The following is a 27,474-nucleotide window of genomic DNA, read 5'->3' as shown; positions in this document are numbered from 1 at the left end:
GAGGGAGTTCTGACAAATAACAAGAGGGATGTCGAAGCTAACCAATGGTAAGTAAAGGGCGGGTTCGAAGCCCGTTTTAAGCCTTTTTAAAAAACAATTACACAACAATAGATTTCTCAGACAGTGCATGTGCACTGCTCAGGCAAATCCTAACAAGCATTGGCATAGCCAATAGGTCTCGCCTTTGGGACCTTATAAGTGTTTAGCTATGCAACAGTTGCATAACTAAATACTTATAAGGTCCCAAAAGCGAGACCTATTGGCTATGCAAAGCGGCCGTGCGGCCGCGAAAGTGAAAGTAATTGCGATAAAGCGTGCGCCCGCGCACATGCACTGTAGCTCTAGGCTGGCCTGGTAGCACTTTTTGGAGCCCTCTCAATAAGTCTCGCCAGACCAGCGCATGCGCTGGGTCAGGCGAGACCTAAAAAGGAACTAAGGTTCAGACTCTGGTCTGTGAAATTCAGAGTTCATAGTGAACAGGAACTGAGGGGCATAAGTGCCCACATGTTATTCATTTGACAAAAACAGTTCCCCTTCTTTATGTTAAACAGCAACAGCCCAGGAATGGTTAATTGACATTGAGAAGCCTCAGTTGAAGTGGAGGGGAGATGGTCTCCTGTGCTGTGATGCAGAGGGGTTGGGGGGAAATAATGATGGGGGGGGGGGGGGGGGGGAGGGGGTGGACGACGGGGGACAGAGAGCTGAATAAGAAACAGGCCTTCTTGCCAGGGTGTCTGCTTAGGGTGACCAGACGTCCCAGTTTTCCCAGGACGGTCCCCGTTTTTGGAGAAGTGTCCCCGTGTCCCGACACTTTTCTCCAAGTGACTCAAATGTCCCTGTTTTCAAACAGTGTCCAGGTTAAACACAGAAATGTCCCTGTTATTCATTGTTCCGGTTGAGCATGCTCTCTTTGCACTGTTTACGGCATGTGTCGTCACTGAGGTGAGCGCTGTAGCAAGAAGGGAAATCCTTTGAAGAGAGACATTTTACACGCAGCGCCACCTACGTCATCGTGCCAAAGTTTCTACTTTGGATAAAACAATATTTCTTTGTCCTGTAGCTTGTATTCATAGCCATACAAACTTTTCAGTAGCCCTTATGCATACCGTGCAAGGATTAATGCATTGCTCATTGCATGTTTTATTCCTAACCAATTGTTGCATGCTCTGCGTTCTCCATATCAAAGCTATGACTTGACCTTTTGACTGACCTTTCAGATCACGGCAAACTGTTTAGCTGGAAAGGACTTAAAGGAGCAGTATTAACGCCTGTGGAAGAGGCGAGCAGCGGTGCTCGAGCTTTTTGCTCAGGTCTTCACACTATTCCACTATGAGATGATACCAATGGCTAGAGTGCACTATACATACCCCAGTAAGGTAACATGAAATCCCAGCAGTGACCACGCAAATGTGGGAGGACTCTGTGGTCGGCCAGCCTTTGCCCCCCCTTAAGACCCTAAGGCAGTAATACCTGGAGAGAAGTGTTTTTTTTTTACATTGGTCCATGGCTGCCATTTGACAATTTAGCATTCCGTAGTCCTACTTCTATGTCTATGACCTGTCCCCGTTTTTTGTTTTGAGAATCTGGTCACCCTATACAGTCTGCTGTATGAAAAATGTAACATTTGGTTAACCTGCAAATGTAAAGGCTGCTTGGAAGCCGATACTGGCTTTAATGTATGGAGTCAATTCAAAGACTAATCTTTTTGGGAGATATTGTAAGGAGACTTGATGAGCTACGGAGTGCGTGATTTTATTGGACAGTTACAAAAATGTTTGCACATTACTCAGATCTATATTTCGGAAGTGCTTTTTTTTCCTAAACCTAAATCGTTTTGTGCACTTTGTGGCATCCTATCCTATTGGTGTAATTAAAGTTTAAAATAATGACGGAAATATTGAAGGTACTTTCTGTCACAGGCTTGGATATCATAACACTAAACAAGCATTAGCAAAGCCAATATGTTTACTCTATGCGAGATCTCTTGGGTTTGCTAATTTTATTTATTTTTTTAATGTTGCCCAGGGGTGTGAGCTTAAAGTAAAAAACAAAAAAACGTGCTTTTATTTTACTTTAAGGTATGCACATACAAACAAATTAACATTTTTATTTTCCCTATACTTAACATGCAGTTTATATGCTTGAACAAAATGCCCATAGCAGTTACCAGCGTATCAAAGTGTAGCTAACTGGAACACAGAGCACGGAGAGGCTAAGGTGTTACGGCAGAGCTGCTGACTTTGGAGCTGGGGGAACCTGTTTTGAGCCTCCGCACCAGCTCAACATCCTGTGATTCTGGGCAAATCACTTAATCTCCCCGTGCCTGTAAAATTAATGTGTCCTTGTGCAATGTAATTGGTGCTCTTGTAAAGCACTCCAAGTTCTTTCAGTCAACTTTGCATCATATAAAACAAGCTAGGATCGAGGCCACAGGAGATGGGTTGGGGAAGGGACTTGCAGTGACTGGAGGGATGTGGTGGGAGGGACAGGCCATCAACAAAGGGGCATGCGGGGATGGGGCATGCAGCGACGGAAGTGAGGTGGTGGTTGGGACTGGCAAGCAACTAACAAAATGTGGATGCTGGAAAGTAAAAACAATAATAATAAATTAAGTAGGTTACAAGTGCATGGCAAGTGGAAGGACACTGGTCACCAAGAGCAGTACTCGTTCCAAGCTCCACAGCACAGACAACGACGTGCAGCTGAGCAAGAAGCCAGAAGCGCTAACAGGAAGAAAGTAAACAAGCGTGATGTGGAAGCCAACCAATGGTAAGTAATGGGTGGGCTCCAAGCCCCCTTCAAGATATTTTTTTCTTTGTTACAAGAGATTTCGCAAGCATGGCGCAAGTGTTGTTTACTCCAAACCTAAAGACACACATCACTACTCCCCACTGCACCAGCCAGACTTCAATTTGGTGCCTCTCTGGTAACACACGCATCTCCAGAGATTGCATTTACCAATAGAGGTTTCACAACGTAAAACAGTGCCTCTCTCACGGATTAATTTAACTCGCAATTATTTTTTATTTAAGGCGTGTTATTTTACATGCAGTTACTTGAAGGTGAAAGACCAACAAAATAGTTGAGATTATTTTGTTCTTTTTGGCCGCGCCTTTGATCCCGCCTCCACGCTTGGTAAGCCCACCTCCACTGGGTTAAGGAGTACAATTGCTGTACTTTTTTTTTGGTAGCACTATCAGTCACTAACGGACCCTAAATAAACAGGAACATACTACATACATGCCAATAGACACGATTCAGGCTGGAGTCTTGATTTTTTAAATAAAAAAAAAAAAAACTACATTATTTAGGCTGTCTTTCGCCTGAAATTGCCTCCGTTTCAATAGAAGTCAAGGTGGGAAATACATTCCCTCTATTATTATTATTCATTTTTATCTCCCACTTTTCTCTTCTAAAATGTTGACATGTATGATGATACACAGCTCAACCCAACCGTATAAGCCCTTTGAGTAGATGGCAAAAATGCCCACCCGCCAGACAGAACAATGCTGTCGATAATGGACATTTACCATTAAATCAGAATTTTGTGACATTTGTTGAAGGTGCTGGTGTATTTCTTGCTATGAGGGGTAACAGCAACACCCCCACCCCCTTATTCTGTGGCGATGGTTAGTAACGGATGTCCCTTCCCTCCTTCCCCGGGATAGTGCCCACCCCGGGGTAGGAGACAGACAGCTTGTCATGAGGAGCTGCTTGAGTCAGGCAATCGGGGACGGGGCATCCAACACCCTCGAGGGAGCAGCTTCTCCAGACGGATTTGGACTTGTGTTTTTCCTCTTCTCTGGCAGCGCATGCAGGCACGGGGGTGGAGGGGGTGGGTAGCTGGGTAGAGAGGGGCGAGCTGGAATAGGAGGAGCTCTGCGTAACCACGATGCTAAAAACCCTCACTGGGATGCAGTGGTCGAAGTGGGCGGGAACGGAAGGGCACGGCGTTCCCCTATTTCTTCATTTCAAAAATGCGTCCCAGGACAACAGGAATGCTCTGAGTTTTAAAAAAAACTACATGATCATCCAGGCCGGTGTGCTTCATAGCAAAGAAGGCCTCTGCATTTGCCAGGACCCCCTCCCCCTTCCCCACTGTATCTGTGGGCAGGGACCTGCCCAGCAACACTGTAGGAGCCGTGGTGCACTAGAGGAGCAATCAATCGGCACAAAAACCCGGCCACCTCTGATGGGCCCGGCTGTGCAGTGATTTACACCTCATTTAGTGAGGAGGCCACCCACCTGCCCCCACTGTGACCAATACAATGGACACATTAGGACACATTGGCGGCCCCACCCTTGACCTCATCTGCCCATTATTTTCCAGCTCACCCAGACTGACAATACCACACGGAAAGGAAGAGGACTTCATGTGGAATTAGTGGCAGACTGTGCTCAAACCTTGGCGCTTTTTAAAAATAAATGTGGAAAATGTTTAACGTCTTATCTGCTGTTTTCCGTATTATATTTTATAAAATGTGTACTGCTTCTCTGTCTATGTTCAGGGATGTGGGTCTTTTTGAAAATACTGTTAACCCTTTTCTAAGGATATAACATAAAAGCAGCCAGAGGTGTCCATTTCTGTGACACCCGAGCACCAGAGCCCCTTGTGAACCCCATCCAAGGTCTGACTGTGAAAACAAATAAGCCCTGGCTCCGAGGCCGGGCTGGTGTACTGGGCATCGGAAGGGAGGCTGGTTTTATTACTGGAGGCTGCAAAACCGACCCCCAGTAAGAAAACCCGCAGGGCTGTCCAGCACAATGACTCACTTCTCAATCTCAAAAACGCAAAAATCACTGCAGGATTCCTTGTAAGCCCAGCAGATTTCAGGCAACAATAAAAGAGTCAAGATTTATATCTCTGGTGGTTGATCTTCCTGTTGGAGAGAGATTGGAGTATTGTCTATTGCCAGTTTTGACCCATCCATTCTAGTGCAGAGGGTTAAAATGCCTGCTGCAAAGAACCTGTACCATACAAATCACAGAACTGTATTTAATGGGCAAAGCTCAGTGGGTTACTGCTTTTGTCACAGAGAGCTGCATGCAAACTGCATGGTGAGGGTTTGGAAGTTATGTTTTTTCCCCAGTCATTCATTATCCTAATACTGCTAAAATTGGTTTGTTTGGGAAGAAATACATTCTTATTAGAAAATCCAACTACTGTGTTACATTTTGAACCCTCGGGTTGTGTTCCAGATCTTAAAAAAATGCCAACCAGAATTGATGGCATGTGAATCCTAACACCTTGTAGCCCCTTTTGTCTTGTAAACATTTTCTAAACATTGAATTACACACGTATGATTAATTGTCTCTGTATGTGTGCATGATGTAAAGTGCTCCAAGTCCCTCACTGGTATGAGGGGCACTATAAAACAATTTAAATACATGTGAGAGGGGGGCAGTGGAGAGATGAGGGGCGCTGTTGGAGGGTGATAGTGAGGGAATCCTTGAAGGGCCCCAACAAGATTGTCGTATCCTGGTGCACCGTAAGGTCATCATTTACTGTTCTCTAAAAGCTAATACAATGGAATACATAATACAATGTGTTGTAGAATGCACCATTTATGTAATTTTTTCCAACATTTTCTAGGGGAGAGAACACCCTCTCCCCGTGTCCCTTTTGCAGTCATCAGGCTTGCTTGCTGCGTTCGCATGCATCACTCTGTGCAGGGGATGGACACACATTTGCCAGGGCTGCTTTGGGTTCCCAGTTTGGCCCTGTCTGGCACCAAATTAAAAGTGCCCAATTTAGCAAATGAGATATCTAAACAAGCATTGGCAAAGCCAATAGGTCTTGCCTTTGGGACCTCTTAGGTTTGTGATTTTGTTTTAGCAATGCATTACAGCCTAACTAATGTACGATTGTGTCACCACAAAAAATAAAGTTGGATGTATCCTTCGCTTCCCGAATGAAAATATAATTTTGCCTCAAGAGCTCTTTCAAATTTTTTGTGGGTAGGAGAGTTAGAAAGCCAGACAGTTCAAATGGTGTCCTTTGCAGGACACTTGAATACATAATGTCGATGTTTGAGCAGCTAGCTGGCTTACATGAATGTGGAGGAGCCCTGTGGGTTTCTGCGAGTCAGATCAGATTTTCCTCAAGAATCCCTTAATCTTCTGAGCCCTGCTTATGCCCTTCCTTGCTGTCCACGAGTACACCAAAGGCACACCTGTGTAAACTAAGAGCACAGTTTATGTCCTCAACGTTTGAGGCACAAAACACTCATTGATTTCTAAACAAGGAGTGTAAAAACTAAAGTAGCCATGTCGTTTCTGCTTATATTTCGCACGCTTTACATAATCTTCCTGTGCCTATGAGTGTTTGCTTTTTCCAGGATGTTGTTACTTTTTTCAGGCAGTCACAGCCAGGCGTTTATAATGGGGCAGAATTGGGTTGTAGCTGAAGGCAGTGCAAATGTCTCTCAGTGGGACAGAAGGGTGCTCAGGGAGGATAGGATGTGGCACTACGGCCAGAGCTACAAAATCTGGAACTGGGGAATCGGGCTACTTGACCAGTCCACCAGACCACTCTCCTGAGGGAGCACATTCCCCTACTAGACCTTAGAAGGCCATACTAGACCATAGAAGCCCTGGTCTCCAAGCACCAGCAAGTGGACCCTACCGGTGGCCAGTATGGGTTAACCTTGAAGGCCTGTCCATCACAATCCATACTGAAGTTCACCTACAGTCTTGCGGGTAGGCCTACGAAGCAGCACACCCTAGAACAGCAGTGACTGTCACTGAGGTCACAGGACCCTTGAGGCCAGTCCGCCTCACACATAGGTGCCTCCATTGGCCTTGTTCCAGCAGTGTTAATGCAACTCACCAGGGATTGGCAATGCAGGATTTGCATGCACACCAGACTAAGGGGCATGTTTACAAGGGCCTTGCGTCATGCTTGCAGCACAGAACGTGGTAAATACACGTCACAAATCTGCAAGTCATATTTATGAAGCCACGCAAAGCCACTTTGCATTACTTTGAATGGTTTCATAAATATGGAGTAATGCAACACAGCGCAAATTGCTGCTTTGACTTACTCTGCACAAGGTAGGCGTTGCAGTGGGTGTTCCCACTCAACTCTCACTTTTTTTATGCATTCCCAGATTTACAAGGACTTGTAAACCTGGGACGGATTCAAAATCTTACGACTCCCCAAGGGAGGCACAACAAGGAGAAAAATCTTTATTTCTCCCTGTTTTCCTCTTTCTATATGTGCAGCACTCATACAAAGAGGAAAAAGCCTCTCAGGTTTGCTTTTGTGCACAAAAACAATGCTGCATGCAACGGAGGTACCCTTGCACCATGGTGCAAGGGTGCCTGCGTTGGCGCTAGGCTGACGAAACGGCACCAGCACACTTGGAAAGGGCAGGAATGCACCGTATTGGATAAAGACGGTGCATTTCTGCCCTTTCCCTGTGACGCAGGGCAGCACCACCATTCCCGTAAATATGTCCCTAAGTTCTCAAACTTCACGGTGTCTTTGCTTCAAGCGGCAAGCACTTTTAACATGTGCTGCCTGCTTTTGGGCCGCTGCAATTATGCAGTAATGGAGGGCAAAATTATGTTGCAGTGTTGACTAAATTATGCAGCAAAGAAAGTCTGCAGCTTAATGTGGTACATTTTCTGATACTTTGTTATTTTGAAATTTTTACACATACGAACAGTCTCTGCAAAGCTTTCGCCTCATTAATAGCAGCCCTCAGAACGTGACCAGTCAACCTTTGTAAAGGGCCCTCCACTTCACAGCAACACAAGTTACGTTGTTTTGATCCATTTGAGATACAAACAAATTTTTAGGTAAAACCATCAGCTTATGAAGCAGATGGTACTTTATGTGGCAAACACGACAGTGTTATAATTATGTGGAAAACATTTGCAAACTAGGATATTTTGCCATTCATGTTTGAACTTCTCTCATGCAGTCTCTGGTGGGTGGTATTCCTAGACACCTACAGTGCTCATGGAGAGACAAAGGAGGAAGGTGCCCAATAGTGATTCCAGAGGATAGTAGCCTGTAGGGGAGAAAATAACTGATTGAAATAATCTGAGGACCACTACCTATTTTTGACTCTACCAATGTTGGAGTCTCATAATTTCAGAATTGATGCATTTGCAATTCTGATTGCTATCTAACTTGAGTGGTAATTACACAAACTACTCATAAAATAGTTGTATCTCATTCATCTGATACTGCTAAAAGCATCTGCAAAACCAACAGGTCTGGGTTGTTTTTGAGTGCTAGGTCTAGATACAATAACGGGAAACTAAGAGGCATCTAATGCTGGCTTCATGACATGTTGCGTGAAGCATGTAAAAAACACATGAATACAATTTTGCATTGACCGAGGGGCACAGAATGATGTCATCAACAGTGCTCCCCAACACGTGGGGCTTCCTGTTATCAAATCTAAAGTCAAATGTTAGGTTCAGAAATGGTTAGAAAAAGGGAGAAGTGCTAATGAAAGAAACTGCATGGCTCGGACACAAATGGCTTAGGATTCCACCTATATGCATATTTGGGACATTCTGCGATTGAATACGTATCCCACATTGTAAATTTATTTTAATGTCAATAACTCATCTATTAAACCTCAAATAAACGTGTATCTATTGGTTGCATTAAATAACATTATAAGCTGTAACTCGTCAGTGAAATGCCAAACATATTAAAAATTGGGATGCTTTGCTCTTTCTAGCCACACCTTTGACTCCGCCCACTGACCCAATCCTCGGAATATTCCCGCCCCCTGATGCTCCGCCCGCAGTTCCCCTACTTTTTTCCTCCCACTTCGACCACTGCTGGGATACCATACGTGGGGGTCAGTGCGGCTGCCCCGATTCTCCCATGTGCCTCGGCACCAGCCATGGTGTCTGGCCTGACCCTGGGGCTTTAATTCACGGCCCGTGGGCACTCGCTGCTAACACAACGCGCGCTGGCTACGCAGCATTCGCAGGCAGATAAACGGGTTGAGAAGGGGGCGTGGCCCCCTTTAGTCTGAAATCCTCCACTGCATCCCTGGACAGCTATGAATGGCTCTTCGTGCGCTCTGGAATAAAAGGCACGAAGAGGGATTGCCAAATCGATTGGTCACTACAGTGACAGTCATCTTCAGCCAGTCCTAGCAGGGGGCTTGCAACTGCACCGACCACCCTGGCTAGCTTACAGAGAGCTCAGAAACAAGATCTCCTCCCAGAGATTGGTTTGTAGCTCAGACCGAGCATCACCCCGTCCGGGAATGCCTGCACCTCCCTGCATGTCCAAGTGGGGCTGCTGCCTCCTGCACACACAGACCCGGCGCGAGGGACCTGCTGAACACCTGCTGACAGCGGGATGCTCCTTCACACAAGCGTGAAGGTCGGAAGTCAGCAGGAGCGCGCAGAATTCCGGTCCAACCTCTCTGCATACCTCCAGCGGCTGAGCAGCCAAGGGATTGAATAGCCACCGGCACGTTCACCTGGAACATGTGGGAACCGAGTCAAACAATTTCTTTCAAGAGCTGTAAACTTTTTATAGAGAGCTGCTCAGTTTTTCTTGGAACAAATCCATCCCTCTAGTTTTATTTCTTACACATTAAATTCCGAGCCGATTTTTCCACGTTTTGCTTTCCTTTATTTTATGAGATCGTTGTAACACTTTTGATTAGTGGTTTTAAGCGACCGCAGTCTTGTGGGGTTGCCTAGAGAAAGCACACACTTCTTTCGTACACCATTGCCCAGTTTTCGCGGAGCACTCCTGCACTGCACAAGTAACCTGCAAGCATGTGTAGGCAAGTGCATTCATTGGGAGTATTCTGTATCCATGCTGTGTCTGTAGCTTGTGGGCATTTTTTTATGGAATGCTCATTTTGCTTATCTTTTCCTCATAAGTGACTCATTCCAAATTAACACTTGGGTAAAAAATAAAATGTTTGCAAAAGTACAGATTTTCAGATGAAAACTATCCATGTAAAAGCTACAAGAAGGACTAGTAGTGCTTTGCATGGACTGTGGTTACTTCACAGGAACAAAAATACAGGACGTTGCACACCACTACTAGTGATCCTGTGTCTAGTGCTTAAGATACAGAAGCACTAATGGTCATTTGATACCACAACACTTAGTGATGCCTGTCAATGGAATCAGCCCAATCCATTCACACAAGAACTTCATTCTCATCACTCGAGACATTTGTATCATCAGATTTTGTTGGAAGAGCCCAATGGCATCTTCTCAAAATAATTTCCTGATAATACATGGGATTCTGTAATACTTGTAAAATTGCCAGTCTCTAATTTCTTTACAATCGGCGACTTGTGACACAACAAGCAGCCGAATATAAAGAAAGACGACTTAACTCTATTTTTAGAAGTTATTAGAGTAGAGTTGTGACGTCACAATGGCTGCTGCCAGCAGCCGGAGGTGAAAGGCCGGTCAGGTCACAGAGAATAATTGAAGCAGTTGTTTAAAGCAACGAAAATGAACATTGCTTCTCTTTCGGCTGCTTTATGTTTTTAGCTTACAATGACAAGCAGAGAGACCATGCTTATTTTTGGCACTGTTTAGACAGTTCGAGAAAAGCTAGCATCTGTCTGCATGCTTCTACAAATTTGAGCTAGTGAACCTTTAATTAAAACAAAACTGACTTTTATTGATCTTTAATATCCGTTTACAACGAATAGGTTTTTGATGTGTTTAATTTTGCACTACAGGTTTTATTTTGTTCTTCATGTTTGCAAACATGGTTGCTCTTCCATATGAAAGAGCTACGCAACAAAGTTTTAAGTGGCTGGTGGGAAAGGTGATGGTGTGACCATGTAATATATGGGATAAAGTGGCTGACGATCAGGATACTGCAAGTCACCTCTGAGTTCCATAACCCTATAAAGGTACTCTACCATTGGCCTCATTCCTCTATATGGTTATAGAACTCCTTTGTGACTTGCAATATTATTATAATGTATGGCGGTGGTACTTTGTTCCTTATATAATAAGGAGCATTGGCATAGCCTATAGGCCTCGCCTATGGCTTTGCCAATACGTTTAGCCAAGTTGTATTCTAGTGCGGCTGCTATTCAGTTTGGCTAAAAGTTACTGGTGAAAAATGAGTGCAGAGTGAAGTGTTCTAAAGTTGAGTGTAGTGTCATTGGGTACCGTGGCGCAGAGTGACAGAAGCGTAGAGTGGCACAGCGCAGAGAGGAGTGGCACGATCTTTCCTTACCTGCTCCACGCTGCACAGCCCAGACATATGTTGTACTTATGCGGTGTGCTTTATTTAGCCTTTCCTTTGTGTCCACTGTTCCCGTGCCCCTCTAGAATCCTGCATTAATAATCTGGTGTTGTTACTGCATGAACATTCCCGTTATGTCAGTTGCTCCCTGGTCAGCAGAGAAGTGTCCGTATGCTGCTGGCTCTAATAAAGTTGGCATTTTCTACCAGATTGAAGCGTCCAGCTTGTTTATTTCACAACAACATGCTGCCGGCTTACAGCGCAACTGAGTTCCCACTGAAGTGGCTACGGTGATGTAGCCTTCCCACGGTGTAGCCCCAAGCTATGCAGGCAGCAGGGTGGTAGGCAATGCCAACTCTTCCTGCAGTGCGGGGCACAGTGGAAATGCCACCTTCCTCCGCTCTATGGCCGTGATCGTTCACTGCCGGACAAGATGGTGGTCACAAGTTGTCCAACAACGAGGGGTGGAGGTCTAATGATGGGCGAAAGCAACATTAAAAATACTGGGGAAAGGTGGGTGGGTGGGTGTGAAAGCAAGGATGAGACAGAGGGCTGAGGGGGATGGGTGAAACAAGAGACACAAACAGGAGCAACAAGTTATACAAGCAACAAGAAGCGCAAGCAAAAATCAAAGAAAACAATCCCCAAAAACAACACAAAACACAGAAGCGTAAAGATATAAGTAAATGGGCAGTGCTCTGTGGGAGAAAACAAAAGACAAAAAGAAGAGACAAAGAAGAAAGATTACCCACTAGCAAGCAAGAATTTATGAACGACAATCGATGGGAGGGCTGTAAGCTCAGAGTGAAAACAGAACGTCTCGAAGAAACAGGGCATGCACTGCCTAGGCTCAACCTATAAACTACATAATAGATCTACAGCATGGTTCTCCAATGAGTAGCTTGTGAACAACTGTTCGCTCTCCAGCTACCCAGACGCAGCTCTCCTCTATGCAGCCCAGCCAAATAATTTAGTAGTTTTTGCTTGGTTGAATTATTATATGTAAACCAAGTTTGAAAATTGTGCATTCAAGATGAAAATGTGTGCATTTTCAGAACTCATGAGCTTTTTGGGAAGACTTTTTACAAATATTAGCTTGGTGTCTGAACCACAGCGTGAAGTTAAATCCAGTATTTGTAAAGAGCGAACAATTAGCCAAAGGCGTCAAGGCGCTGGGGGCCGTCGGGAAGATTAAGTGAGCTATTGCCCAGAGTCGCATGGTGCTGGGCTGACCGGATGCGGGGATCAAACCGCGAGTCCCCGTGTTCCAGTGTAAGTCACGCTGGTCGTTGTGCCACACCTCTTCCCCAGAAGTGAGAACAGACAACCCTCCTGTCATTATCAATTTTCACAAACAAGTGAAAATTCTTTTTTGTCCTCTTTTTGTAAAAAAAAATCCATAACATTAAGTTCTTAAATGTAACTGGGTGTGAAAGACACCAACATCTTGCTGCATGACAACCCTGGCACGATAAAGGACACCTGCAACTAACTCCAGAAATAACATAGCTTCTGGTATGAAGAAATCACTCACCCCACCGGTGTTAGGGTACAGTACAAGAACCTTGACAACATAACCCTAGCAAGTGCTCCAGCCAATTTGCTTACAATGGTCAAGCCACTCATCTAAACCTCAACACCTTTACCCCATAGCTGCAGCTCCCATCCTCCCTAAAAGGTGTTGTTGTGTAAACCTACAATACCAGACAGAAGTCTGCAAAAAACCTAACACACAACAAAGACAAGGCTTTGGTGGAACCTGTGCTGTTCTGAAAATTTAGAACACAGAAGGAGCAGTAAAGATGCAGCTAAAGGATAACATTAGAAATTGTTTGCATGGAAAAGGGTGAAGGGATATATGGATGCAGTAGAATTGCATGAGTGCCATGGGCCATAATGCAGGCAAGGACAACGAGCCCTGGGAATCCTGACTGAGTAGTAAAATGAAGCCATAAGGGTTACTTTCCTGGGCCCTGGTGCCACTCAACCTGCTGCAATAATAGTTACTATGCCTCTGGCTGAAGAAATGTATTTTATAGCCTCCCAGTACGATTGGCAGGAAAAGAGCTTGAAGATAATTATTTTGAACAGAAGGCGGCAAATCCAGTAGGTCTGACTTGTCATTTTCGCCTCAGACTAAAATATTAAATAACGCCTGCTATAGTAAAAAAAAAAAAAAAAAACCAACCCATAAAACAATTGCTTTCCAGATAGAAGTGTGATGAGTGAGTGTACTTGAAAAGTGTAACAGTCAAGCAAGGATTGCAATGCACGCACGCCTTAGGAGGTGGAGCAACACACCAAACATCCAATAGCACGAGGTGAAAACACTTCAGTAGGAGGAGCAAAGGCCCACACCAGAATTGTTATCAGTAAGTTATCCAGACATCTATGCTGTCCAACCAGACCGAAAATGTGATTTTACAATGAAACTTCCGACCATTAGTAGTCGATAGCTCCCATGTGTCCGGACAAGAAAAAAGCTGACCAAAAGGCATTGGGGTAATTAAGATTAATCAGTGATGCCTGCATAGAAGACACATGAGAACAATAATACAGATTAAGTCAAGGTAAACCTGGAGACCATTGTGGCAGGCAAGAAACGGGCAGGCTGGTGCTATACAGAGATCTTTAGCTGCACTGGAACTCAATGTCTTTATGCATAATCCCTAACTGCAAGAGACCCTTGATAAAAACCGCACACAACATATGATGTGTTTTTTAAATTTTTTTATCTGACACTGGAGTGCAGGCAGGGAAGAAAGTATTTTTCTTTCGACCCAACACTCTCCCCTTTTGGACGGACATTTAAACCATCAGATGTGTGCCTTCCATCGCCTCCCTAACCTGTTCCCAAAGGAGCCCAAAACCCGGATCAGTTTGACAACTGGGTATTAACCACAGCAAAGGGCCCACAACATAAGGGTAGGCGTGGGTGACGATATCAAGTGACTTCTTAACGCATGGGTACGCTGGGCAGTTGCCCGGGGGACCCACGGGCATAGGGGCCCCATGCTAATAATGTATGCACAGATTTCGTAGAAGGTACTAATAAATATACGTTTATTTTATCTATAATTTACATTTGTGTTCCTGCAATTGGTTGTGTAGGCAGGTCCCAGTGCCCTGCTTTGCCCAGGGACCTATAATGCTGTTAAGATGGCCCTGCTGATATCATAGGGCAGGACTACCTGTGATCAGAGGGCCAGGTCCAGAATTTCCGCTCCATAGGCAAAGTGTCTCACTCCAGTACTAAATTCCCACAAACCCAGAGCTCCTATATAAATGAGGAAGAGCATAACTAGCAGTCCCTTAACACCCCCCCCCCCCCACACACACACCCCTGTTCCTTCAGTACGGGTTCTGTAGTAAATGGTAAATGCAGCTATTAGGGAAGGAGGCCACAGAGAGCCTCCCTTATGGCTTCGGAGGCAGAGTCCTGAGGGCACAAAACCCGTACATCGTCTTAGCACGAGACTAGAATTACTGTCCTATCCCAGGACGCTCGTTGCAGCGTATTCTCCAATTATTAGCACAGACTCCCACAAGCAAGATTGCTCCGGCTAGCATCGTCGATGGTAAAGCTGTAACTTCAGAGGATGTTCGAAGTTTCCATGGTGATAAAAGTGTCAAACAAGCAGACGATCTTTTAACGGAGGTTTTTCAAAAGCAGACAAACCAGGAGAAGTCCATCCGAAAATCCCCCCCATTAATGACTATAAACAGACTGGGATGTTGGGGCCCAGATTCAGTACATTTTGAGTTGCACTCATTTTATCTGCAAAAGCACATTTTTGTGGAGGAGTAATTAGATGGGCTATCCAAAATAAAGAATATTGTGCTTCTGCTCCACTAGAGATTGTGAGGCCCAATGAAGTTTAGATAACACTAAGAAAAATGTACTATTCGTAACGTACTATTCGTAACAAAAAATGGTTGCAAACTTCTGACAACAAGCAGACACACTTTAAAGCAAACGGCAAGTTTAGAGCGGCACATATACTATGTGAAACGGAAAGAGTGACTTTGGGTAGTTTCCTTTTTATAAATAAAAGACATTTATCTACCAGTCATCAACAGATTTATGCGTTTCACTTGGAATGCTTAGAATGTTATGCTTAAAATGAAAGATGCATAGAGTCCTCCCTCTCTTTTGTAGAACAAGCCCATGAACAAGTGTTACCCGGACAAAGACAGGAACTCGGTAAACATGTGTATTGTACGATGGGGGGGGGGTCTCCAATAGAACAAAACTGTGTGGAATCTCAAACAAAGCGCATTGTCTCTTGTAGTTTACATATCTAGGAGGCTCATGCATTACACGCCTCAAACCAAATCACCGTGGATGTTTTTTTCCGTCCTGGGTGGTGCCAGTTACAGAGATTTGTTTTCAAGAACGAGCTTAAAAAGCAAACAGCCGAGGAAAAGGCACCAGCATAAAAAGCCAACAGCCGAGGAAAACACCAGTAACCACCAAGCCGGCTCCTACAAACGAGCTTAGAAGACCCTGTTTTACACACCAAGATCACAGTTGAGTATTATAGGGAAAATTGGCTGGGACAAAAGATTCCGAGCGGAAGCCTAGCAACCAGCACCATAATGTCCACCGTACGAAGACAAATGAGTTTGGGCGCACAAAGGTGTTGGGTGGATAAATGGAGATTTGAAGCCTATAGCAGAGACTTACTCTTTGTAATGAAATGGGAAAGAGTGGCAATGAGACATGGACGACAAAGGACCAGTTTAGAACCGCCTTCACACAGAGACCCACCTTCGAACATGAAGGGTTACATAACGTAAATGTGATAGACTTTCATGGGCATGCATTTATTACTAAATGGACTTTGCTCTATCTGGGGGTGAGCAATGAGTTTTTGAGTTAAATTTAAACAAAAAGGTGCCATGGTCCCGGTGGGAATTCCTATTAAGTTGGTATTTCTGTCTGCTACTTGATGAAACAGCCAAGAAAATGGCTTCTAGACATCTACTGAACTGGTTATTTGATTTTAATTGTATTTTTTCACAGTGAAAGCAGTAGAAATTGCCTTGGCTTTTTAAAACTCTACCTTTGAAGTCTAGTGTGTAAAAACCCATATGCTACCGCTATGACAAATTACCTTTATTCAGTCAAGAGGAGTTCGCTCCGGAGAGAGGCCCCAGGGTTGAACTGACTCTTGATTGGGCACCAGCAACGAAACTTTGGGGGCTGCTGAAATTACTTTCGATATTAAAAATGCGAATCCAATTTCCTGCTCAATTTTTCTAGTGACTACACAGAGGGTGCAATTAGCCAACTGCCCGAATACTGAGCTATCACTCGAATACATATTCCTTGAAGGAAACTTCTCAAATCTAGTTAAAAAAAAAAAAAAAAAAACCACATCTGTGAAGCTTAGGGCACACAAGTAATTTTTGTCAAGAAGATATATACTGTCTGCAATACAAGTGTGAGATTGCTACCTGGAAGAACAGAAATAAGAAAGACTAACACTGAAGCACATGCGTATTCTTAAATCAAAATCAGGGGAAGCATGTCTATGCAGAGTTTACCTCAGCTGTATATATCTACTGACAAACTCCTTTTTAAACTGTGCACTCCTCACTACTTTAGGGATGCGGGGTTAGGGGAGTTAACCCCTTCGACGCGCATGACGGAGCGGTTCTGTCATGCACGTCGGTTGCGCATGATGGAACCGCTCCGTCATGGCCCCGCCCGCGCACAGAACCTTCAGCGTGGCGCGGAAATCCGCGCCGCGCTGAAGGGGTTAAAGGCAGGTGGGTCCGGTGTCGCACTCGTCCGACGTACCCCACCGACCCAGCTTAACCATTGAATAATGCCCGCAGTGGGTGGGAATTAAAAAAAGCTCAGAGGTCAGAGTGGGTTTATTTTAATTTTGTACTAGTGAATGGACGGCATGCTGCTGTTTTGATGGGAGGTGGAGGATGGCAGGAGGCCGGCTTATTTCACAGAGCAGTTATGGACTGTCATTGTGAGAGAGTAACCTGCACTGTGAATTTAAACATACAGAGGGAGTGTGCAGCTAACTGCAGAATTGTTGTTGGTGGCCTTGCGCCAATGTGCCCTCACCACCAAGGATTCTTGTCCCAATTCCACGAGGGCTGGGGACAGCAGTCTCAGGATTTTCCATATACCCACCTCATGTGGGACAGTGTTCCTGTACTGCAGAACACAGAGCAGCCCGCAAAGGCATATAGGAATCAGGAGAGCTTGGCCATGGCCCTATTGCCATTGCGCAGTCACTTCGCAATGAGGCAGGTCAGGGAGGCAGCATGGAGGAGGTGAGCCATCCGTGCCCAGAGCAAGAGCCATGAGTTCAGCTGGATCTCCAGCAGTGAGCATCTGCCTACAGTCTATGCAGCCCACTGACCTAGCTGAACCAGGTACAAGGGAAAGCGAGCCCAGAGAAAGGTTCTGGTTGCGTTTTTAGATCCAAGCACTGTGTTTAGCCTGAAAACTGGGTAACAAACGTCTTGTAAAAATATGATGAATACAGCTCCTAATTTAAATGTGCATGTCTTACTCTGCGGAAGCGTACCACTTTAATCCAATAGAATAAATCACTCTGACTGGCAGTTAAAAAAAATGAATTTCTATGCAGGAACTAAAACTGTATTAAGCCGTCTAGCTACAATAGCATTAGTGAACCAAGAGGCACGTCGGCTGTCATGGACCCACTTACGTTTCACCTACATTATTATTAGAGATGAAGCAACATCAAAGTCTATTAAACCATCGACAAGAGAGACGCTTGTACAGCACACACCCTGAGCCAAATTATTTCAAGGAGCTCCCAGATGTGATAATCAAGGAAAGGGCAGAATGGCAAAATAATTTGTTCAAGCAGGAAAGCCTAGGCTGAACACCGGTTTCCTGGTTACAAACTGTGTAATTCAGCCACTGGATGCGAGTCTTTTTCTCTGTACTGTTTAACCCAAAGGATAATTATTGGTGTTTAATTTCTTTAGGTGCCGAATAGGTGCACAGTATTATCTAAATTCACGTTAAATCTAACAGACACAAGGAGTTTTACTTTAAAAAAATAAAATTAAAATAAAAAAAAAGCACACACAATTTAAGAAATGGCAGGGCGCTTTATCTGCATGTTGAAATCACCCTCTTTCCCTGACTTAGCACAGGGACTGATTTGAGGAGAGGCTTAACACCTCACTGGATGCAACCATACTACACCCAACGTTACATGTCTTCACAGAAACAAAAAGATAAGTGCACAGCTTGGCTGTTAACAGACTCGCACAGTCACAGGTGAGTGGAGGCTTTGTGCATTTTTTTTTACCACATGTGGAGCACGATCGAAAAAAACTGCTCGTAGAGGAAAGTAATGCTAGGAATTTTTCAGATTGCACAACAGACTGTTTGAAGTCCCTCTCCCATAACTTTCATAGCACTCCGCGGGCTCTTCAGCATCAGCCCATCTGCTCACTCTCCCTCAATAAGGCGTAGCCCAGCACCACCTCCACTGCAGGGAAATGCTATTTATAATTAAGAAATGAGAGAGAGGAGAATAACCACATGCTAGATTTTTATGCCATTGCAACAACATATTGGGAATATATATATCAAATGCTTAAGTACAGTGATATAAAGTTTTTTATTTATGTGTGAGAGAGAGAGATCTTCATAATAGCCCGCTGTACACAGCCCCACTTGTTTTATCTGTGCCACCCTAAAAATCACTTCTACAGATGCCCATGGAGAGAAAAAAAAGATTTTGCAGAAGCAAATCATCATTTGGTAAATCTGACTGAGCAGTAAAATTATTTAGTGATACTTTTTTCCTTGCAAATTTTACCACAATAATAGTTTGTTTTTAATACAATGAAAGTTGCATTTCTACTTGGGAGAATTGTGACATAAGTGCGTATTTATAGGATTAGTCCTCAAATAAGCCCCCAGGGTCTCCGGCATTTGGACTCAGGATAGGCTATATTGAATAGGAGCAAGGGTGTGCAAACACAGACCTACACCAGGTGCTCCCAGCAAAAGCCTCATTTCTTTATACTTCGTCAGTTGCAACTTAAAGATAACACTGGGCCAGCCAGCTGTCCATCAATGACTAGGAAGGGATTTGTGGCGTCTCTGAAACTCATGCAAAGGTCGTCATATGCAGAAGAGAACAGCGAACATGTTTGCGCTTGAGCGAGGATAGTTGAGGGTTGATACTAAAGTGCGAAAGGGGGAACCCCTAGAATCCCCAAGGATGGGAGAGGATCAGCTACATCCCTTCCAAGTTGAATTCAGTCTACAAACTGAATCGCCTACCGTAATTAAGCATGTCTATTAAAACTGAAATGTATTTAGCCAGCGGTCGAACTGCATACACAAATATGGGAACTGTGATCCTGAGCACAAGAATGAGAGCGAGGCCATGGAGTGTGTGGACAGGATCAGACACACAAGTAAAAAGAACAAAATATACTGTAACTATATATTGTTGGCCCTTCCTCTAGAGGTACCAGCATCTCAAACTAAAAGCATATCTTAAAAGAAATACAAATCCAAGTTAAGCAATCTTCACATTGTTGGAGACCCCATAATTTCCTTTCAACCGGAGGCAAATAAAGGTCGTCATCGACCATGCAAAAAAAAATGGTTATTCTTTGACAAGGAGGTAAGGAACTATTTTAATAAAATTACAAAATCTTTGGAACACTATTCCCAATAGACCACGCCCACTCCGTGCTCTGAATGGAGCTCGTGTAACGACAGATGAACATTAAAGGTTACAGCCCGCTCCAAAAGGGTCCCTTCTGAAGGCCTGTGGACGATTCCCGTACACACATCCTTGCATCAGAGACGCCCCCCTCCATCCCCCCCCCGCACTGCTGGCGCTGTTCGTACAAGTGTACAGATTATTTTCATCAAAAGGTGCATGAAGCCTACATGTACAAGTGTGTAGAAAGGGACTCAGCCACGCTCAGCCCTTCCCAGTGAACAGGACGCGCTGGGATCAGGCGCTCCGTTATGCGGCCTCCAGCGGGGCCAGGCCGGCGATACCGCCTCATGTTTACAACCCGCACTTCCGAGGAAGTAGGAGCGAGCCTTATAAAGGAAGGGCCGTCTGCATCCCCTCCCCATGTGCTTTCTCCTGGTGGTGGCCCGAGCACTGTGCGGACATTAATATCACAACAGAAGGCAGGCATGTTTGATGCTGCGCTGGTCCGAACAGCCCCACGATTCTGTTAAGGAGAACTTTTCTGTAGTAAAAAATAAAGATCAATATTCAGTAGAACTGGGGCGTGTAAGAGGGGGCTAAGGCGTACAGTCAGTCGCCCCTTCTCCCACCTGGCGGCAAAGACCCGGAACGACCTCCCTGCACCGCAGAGCCACACCATCGCGCCAGCAATTCAGTAAAGACCGCATCATGATCCGACTGGTGGAGTGGTGTGGCTCACTGGTTAGAGGCGGCAGACCCGGAAGCAGAGGTCAGCCCGGGACCAGGGTTCGATTACCGACGGGGCAGGGTCTTGGGCCAAGGTCAGCGGACTCGATAATTCTCACCTCGGTGCCTACGCTACCCATGGATCCCACTCAGCAACTCTGGGCAATAGCTTGCTTAATCTCCACTTACGGCCCCATCGGCGCTGGGGATGCTTGTCTTCACCTTGAAGATGCCCAGCAGGGACCATCTCACAGGGAAAGGCAGGATGGGTTCCCCAGCAGCACACAGCGCCGGGACACTTTCGAGTAACTGCGCGCTTTACAAATTCAAATAACATATCATAACCTAACATAACAGCGCCTCGAGGACCCCACGGGTGAAGAAGCCGCGCTCTACAAATCCTGATTGATTGATGCAGTGCTTCAACGCCTTGTCTGGGGTAGTGAGTGCAATGAGACAAAAATGTTGGTACCAGGGCGCAGGTACGTATAGGAGGTGAGCATATTCCAGCACAGGGGTGGCTTTGGAACAGGAAGATAGATGCCTTGCCAGGGGGACCCGGGGCGTAGCTGTAAATTGTGCAGCAAGTGCAGTAGCACCAAACCCCAGGATAGAGAGGACTCTGCACCCAAGATGCACGTGCTTTTCATAACGCGCTGGTTGGCCAGGGGTCAATTTGCATTGCGATGCTACTACGCCACTTCATTGGACTAACATATTATATTATGCAGAAGAGTAGAGTCAATGAATCGTACCCTAGTTGGAGAGGTGAGTGGAAAAAATCACACAGATTTCAGAAGAGTCTGTAGAATGCACAGAGATGGTAATCACCGTGAAAGAGCAAACACTAAACTTGTCTTGAGATTAAGTGCAGTTTGCAGTGTTCAACGTCAGCGGGAGAACGGGCAGCATAGTAGAGCGGGCAACATAGTAGAGCCTGCAGGTTATTAGCTATCAGATACTATTAAGAATGAACGCAAAAATGTCCTACCGTTTGCAATCAAGCGCACACTATACAGATGTTAGGCCAGTGTGCGTAGTCCAGGGGGTTGAACATCGGAGTGGCTGGGCGCCGTTGAAAGATAACGGAGGCTCGACGACAAACGATCACAGCATTACATTAAATTTGCCTGCACAGCAGAGCCGGGTTTTCGAGTAGCGTGCTGCGCCACCCCCACCGCAGTTTCCTGCCCCAACCTCTCTACACCTTTCAGCAATTCATAAAATACAAAAGTGCTTTTAGAGTGCGGGCACATAGTCTTGTGGAAAGTGCCACAAGGGTGCAGTGGTGCACCTAAGCGCTATCGAATTGCATAAACGATATTTACAAACTCCTCGCCACTGACGTAACACCATAAACTGAATGAGCAAATTGTGTAGGAAGGAAGACGTCGTTATCAAAAGCCAGCTCACCTCCGAGTGAAGTGGAAAGGGCAAAAAAAAAACATGTGGAGCTACAGGCCAGAAAGTGAATACTTAATACTCCCAATTGAACTTTGGAGCAAACTCGTGACAGAAAACTAGCAGCTCTCGAATTATGGGCTTAGCAATTAAACCTGTAGACATATAACACGTAATAAGAAATAGAATAAACAGAAACCAATAGAAATACAGACTACATAATAATGGGAAAATAACTGCCGCAAAGGGAGAAACAGAGAGAGACCAAAACAAGGTAAAACTAAAGTAACCGCTGACACAGAGGCTTGGAGTCTATGGCTTAGGTATGGTTGCGGTGAGAAAGAACGGTACATAAAGCGCGCATCCAGTGGAGGTTTCTGTGCTTACCGGGTTACTCCCAAGCTGCTCCAGCTCTTCTTAGATTACAGCCACATCCAGAGGCCTGTGCAGTGGGAGGGTGTCGGGGGCTGCGCTGCTCTCCCTCCACGGGGACTGTTCGAGGCTTTCCCGTTGCTAACTCCTGCCTGCGGCGCTGCCAATCAAGTCCCAGGTGCTGCTGCTGGCAGTGGGAGCAGCGGGTCACCTCCTCTGCACATGCACTGTAGCTCCAGCAGTGCAGCCAGGGCACTCGTGCTACGGCTACAACGTGTGGCTGGCAACGAGTCCCCCCCCTTCTAGCGGTGCCCGTAGATGAGTGTACCGCCGCAGCTGCTGGCTGACTTCCCTCTAGCGTCTGCTGTATTATCAACGCCGCCAGCCCTACATCAGGGGCGGAGCTTGATCAGTGACATCACAGCCTCCACACAGGCGGGCCTGGGAACAAGTGTAGTGCGGTAACGAGCTCCCGGCTCCAATACCAAATAGGAGGGGCCTAGCCTGACAGGACACCCAGGCGGCGTTGTTAACTCAGACAGGGGTGGGATGAGCCATGGAAATAGTCAAAGGACAAAAGAGTGACAGAACTAGCGGCCATCTTGGACGTGTGCTCCTGCGTATTCACTGTCTAAAGGTGTAAGTATATTTACTCAAAGCTGTCGGTAGGAAACACTTGTCATTTACGTAAGCTCACATTTTGGGGGAAAAGATGGATAGCACATGCGAGGTAAGGTGCGGTACCAACGTAGCAGTCTTTTCGCTGCAGAAATTCTGCATAGCACCACTGCATACAACATGTCTTTGGGACTGAAAGCCCAACACACATTTTTATGTGACTTATTAGGAAACATAGATGTATTAAACTGCTTTAATGTATATTTAATAGTGGTTATACGCAAATAATGCGAAATACTCACAAGCTGGTGAGAGAAATGCTTGGAAATAGCCTAAACCAGTAGCATTCTAAACCATCGTTTTTGTGCCCCTCTAGACAGAAGCCTGCCTAATACAAATCAGTACCGACCTTGCATCGCATGGTATCAGTCAACCCCGCAAACAATGTAATTATGTACATCGTCAAATGCATATATCATGAAATATGATAACATGAAATGCAATGACACCTTGATGGTGATAAAATGTAAAACCTTTTAAATATGATGCTTAAGTAAGACATTTGCAGTTCGAAAATTAGATATTGGTGTTTTATCAGTAAATAGCTTTCAAATAATTTGTAGATGTTGATGTATGCGGTGGACACATACGGGACGCAGGCACACTTCTACGCACTCAACAATTGCTAATGCATGAGCCAACCACCTTTAATTATACTTTTAGCCCACGCCATGGGCTGGACCATTGGTATGTTGAAACAGGACAAGGCAACACACAAAGCAACATATGTGCGTCTGTGCAGCCGTAAAAAGTACAGATACTTCTAATCTATTGTCTATTTTAATGCATGTACTGGTATCTCATTCTAAAATATGTGCAATCTTGAGAAATAAGTTGTATGGTTTTAAATATGCACGTTAATAATGCATGCTACAAAATGTGGTGCCTTTTTAAAAGAGATTTTCTATTTTTGAATTGTATGGATTTGAACAGTTATGGTGTTTATGTAATAACTTTTAAACATGATATATTCCATACTTGCCTGGATGGACTGCATTGCTCAATGTCAACGGGACACCAAATGTATTTCTTTGTAATCTTTGTTGCCAAGTATGTGTCCAATTGCTTTAGTAGAACTGAAAGATAACTACATCTCCCAGAATGCATTTTTTTATCTAGTGAAAGCAGAAAGCTGGGTGTTTTGATGGCAAGGGAGTCACCTGGTAACATTATAGTATGTATAGGTTTTGTATCACACCAGCAGGTCACATTGTGACCACTTCTATAGCACTAAGCAATTAGGTACAGCTGTCTAGTATTTCCATCCCGAAAGCATGTGCTCCGTGAGTTTGCCCAATATATAAGATTCATTAGATGTTCTATTCGCAGTCTCATTTTAAAGGTAACGGGTATCAATTGTTGACAATGCAACAGATATTTTATTTTTCCCTGATATCTTTGCTATTGCTTCGGAAATTGGCCACTTTTTTCATGAATCAGCGCTGTATTATATGAAAATATAAAATGTTAATGTGTTTGTAATCCTTACAATTGAGTGGTGTTCATAGGGACTGCAAGTCTAATGAACAATGTTAAAATTCATCATGGCTGAGCTAGGCAATACAATTATTGTTGAACCAATATAATCACAAAGGACTCCTTTGTAACTAATTCAGATGGAGCAAGCAACCGGGAAAAAGATATGTACAGTGATGGGACTCGGAGTAGTGTATTTCAAATGGATGCCAATATACTTTTCTTCCTAATAAAAAATAAATGCCATAATTCGCTGATTGATTAAAGAAACTTGTAATGAAGAAAAAGATTCTCCAAAATTAGGACAGTGCTGGCTTTTTCTTAATAAGAAAACAATAGCACGCTACACCAAGAAAGGAATTACATTTTAGGGTTAAGAAATGGCTCACAAACGTTGACTAGAGAACCCTTTCACAATTTTTAATATAAAACCAAGATAACAGGGGGGCGTGGCCGAGCGCCAACTAAGATGGCCGCTTGAGCAGCGAGCTCCGCCGGAGCCGGGGTCCCAACCCCTTCCTACCTCCGTTAAACATCCGCAAGGCAGAACCCCCAGTGGGCCCCGAGACGCGCGTCGACCCGGGGGACACAGGAACGCCGAAATCGCGGCGAAAAACGGACACCGGTGGGCGTGCTGTGATCCGGGGAGAGCCGCGCCGGAGAGGAGGAGTGCCGTTGGAGGGGTCGGGGAAGGCCACTGGAGAAAGCGGAGAGCGAGCCGGAACCCGAGAGGCGAGCAGAACGGCGTTACCACCCCCGATCCCGTCCCAAAAAAGAGGCGGGGCTCGCGATAACGGCTGTGCTTCTGCGGTGACGCCAGCGGACACGCGGCCGATCAAAGGAGGGCGGCGCAGTTGCCCGGGCGCGGCCTGCACACTCTCGAAGGCATATAGAGGGCCTGTGGCAGGGGCGTGCCCGCCGCCCACGGAGCGTCGAGGAAGCGGCAGCGGATCTCCGGTGAGGGCCGCATAGTCCTGGGGGTCGGAGTGGAGCTGGGAGGCCCGCAAGGGGTGCACACAGGAGCGGAATTGCCTGAGAAGACACTGTCGGACTGCTGAGGCGCTGTACACCGTTTGCGTGGACGGAGGCAGATACTAGAGTGCACCAGCGGTGTGGGGCCCGGTGGGGGCCGGGGGAGCGGCGGGCCCGGCTATAGTGGGCCCTCAAAGGCTACCCGGGGTCAAAAAGGCGAGGAGGAAAAGTACGTGTTCAAGCGTCCCGGACCACCCGGCCGACTGAATATTCCACCAAGTGAGCACAGCTCAGTAGGCCCACACAGTGAGTGACCCGTCGTGGCGGAGCCCAAGGGGTGGCGCAACGCAATGAAGCCCAAACATGCAGCACCGGTACAGTCGAACAAACTGGACAAATACGCAGTCCCGAAGCCAGCGCCACAGGACGGTGAGCCGCAGGGAGAGCAGGCTAGCGATGGAGAACCGTCTCTGCACTCAATAATGGCAGCCATCAAGGGTCTGGGAACTACCCTCGAAACCAAGATGGATAAAATGTCCATTGAAATGAACTTGATGCGGGCAGACATGAACAAAACGGCGGACAAGGTCAGAGTGAACGAGGCCAGCGTGCTGGAACTCCAGACCTCCACAAAAGACCTAGAGGAGCGCATTAATAATCTTACCCACCAACACCGCCAGATGGCCCTAAGGCTCGAGGATCAGGAAGGACGGGCCCGTCGGAGTAACGTAAGAGTGGTGGGGATCCCGGAGGGCCTGGAAGGGCCGAGCGTGGACCTCTTCTTGGAGGACCTCATCCTCAATCACCTAAAACCAAAGCGGCTCTCCTCGTTCTTCACAATCGAGAGGGCGCACCGGGCACCGGTCCCCAGACCCAAGCCGGGCACACCCTAGGACCATTCTCGCCAAGATCCTCAATTACAGAGACCGGGACGCCATTCTACAAGCGGCTCGGACCCAGGGAGATCTGCGTTACGAAAACTCCACCATTCGCTTCTTCCCGGACTTCATACTTAAGGTACAGCAGGAGCGACGTTCCTCTGAAGGGGTGAAAGCAGTGCTGCGGCAGCGGGGACTGAAGTATATGATGTTCTTCCCAGCAAAACTCAGAGTCATAGCGGATGGGAAGACGCTTTAATTTTCCACACCAACGGAGGCACAGGACTGGTTAGATGGGCAATCGACGCAGCAGAAGACCACCGGGGCGAGGGGCGGTCGAGGGAGTCCCAGGCCCCGGGGGTCGGAGGCGACGGGCGGGAGGCCAGATGCGGACGGAGGCGTCACCCGCTCCTGGAGGTCGAGATCGAGCAGCCCTGGGACACGTGCAGCGCTGAGAAACTGATCGAACCGGGGGTCTACACCCGGACTCAGATAGACAATCCCTGCAAACCGTAATGTACACATTGTTCTTGATCACTAAAGTGGGGGCTGATAAATGGAGCGGCCTGTCTCCCCGGGGGGTGTCGTCCCGTTCCTGCGTTCGTCGCGGGCGGTGCGGGGGTGGAGTTGAGTTGGATGGGGGGACTACTCCTGCTCGGCTGGGGGTGGGGCGAGGGCCTCCTAGAGAATGTGACAAAGGCACTAACGATAGGCGATGGGGGGGGTCGGTATCACCGGGAGCTCAACTGCCTGGTGAAAATTGATATCAGGGGGGGGGGGCTCTGGGCAGCTAGGGTTGGTTCTCGCCCACCTCCTCGCATCACAGTTAACCAGTTTGTAGGGCGATAGGCGCTCTGCTAGTTGGGGATGTGGGTAGTTTTAGACCTACGTGGCAGGGTAGCAGGGAGGGGGGGGGAGTTGGGGAGGAGTGTTTCGGAAGGGGGGGGAAATGGGAAAGTTGTTTAGTGGCCACGCAAAATACAAAACATAACAAATCGGGGTAACCGCAAGGGACGCAAGTTGTACAGGGACAGCCAGTGTCACACCTGGGATGCATTGGGAT

General features: G+C 46.2%; 1 protein-coding gene across 1 annotated transcript in view; it reads right to left on the bottom strand.

Annotated features, from left to right (window-relative positions):
* SH3BP4 (SH3 domain binding protein 4) overlaps positions 1-22,763 on the bottom strand; it is a 160,896-nt gene extending 138,133 nt beyond the window's left edge. The window contains exon 1 of the mRNA XM_085645121.1: positions 22,423-22,763. The gene's annotated coding sequence lies outside the window, so the exon portion shown is untranslated. The remainder of the gene's footprint in view (positions 1-22,422) is intronic.
* Between the last annotated feature and the right edge of the window lie 4,711 nt (positions 22,764-27,474).

The sequence above is a fragment of the Triturus cristatus genome, chromosome 3_1, assembly GCF_964204655.1.
Source record: "Triturus cristatus chromosome 3_1, aTriCri1.1, whole genome shotgun sequence".
NCBI lineage: Eukaryota > Metazoa > Chordata > Amphibia > Caudata > Salamandridae > Triturus > Triturus cristatus.
This window is presented reverse-complemented; position numbering and strand designations above follow the sequence as displayed.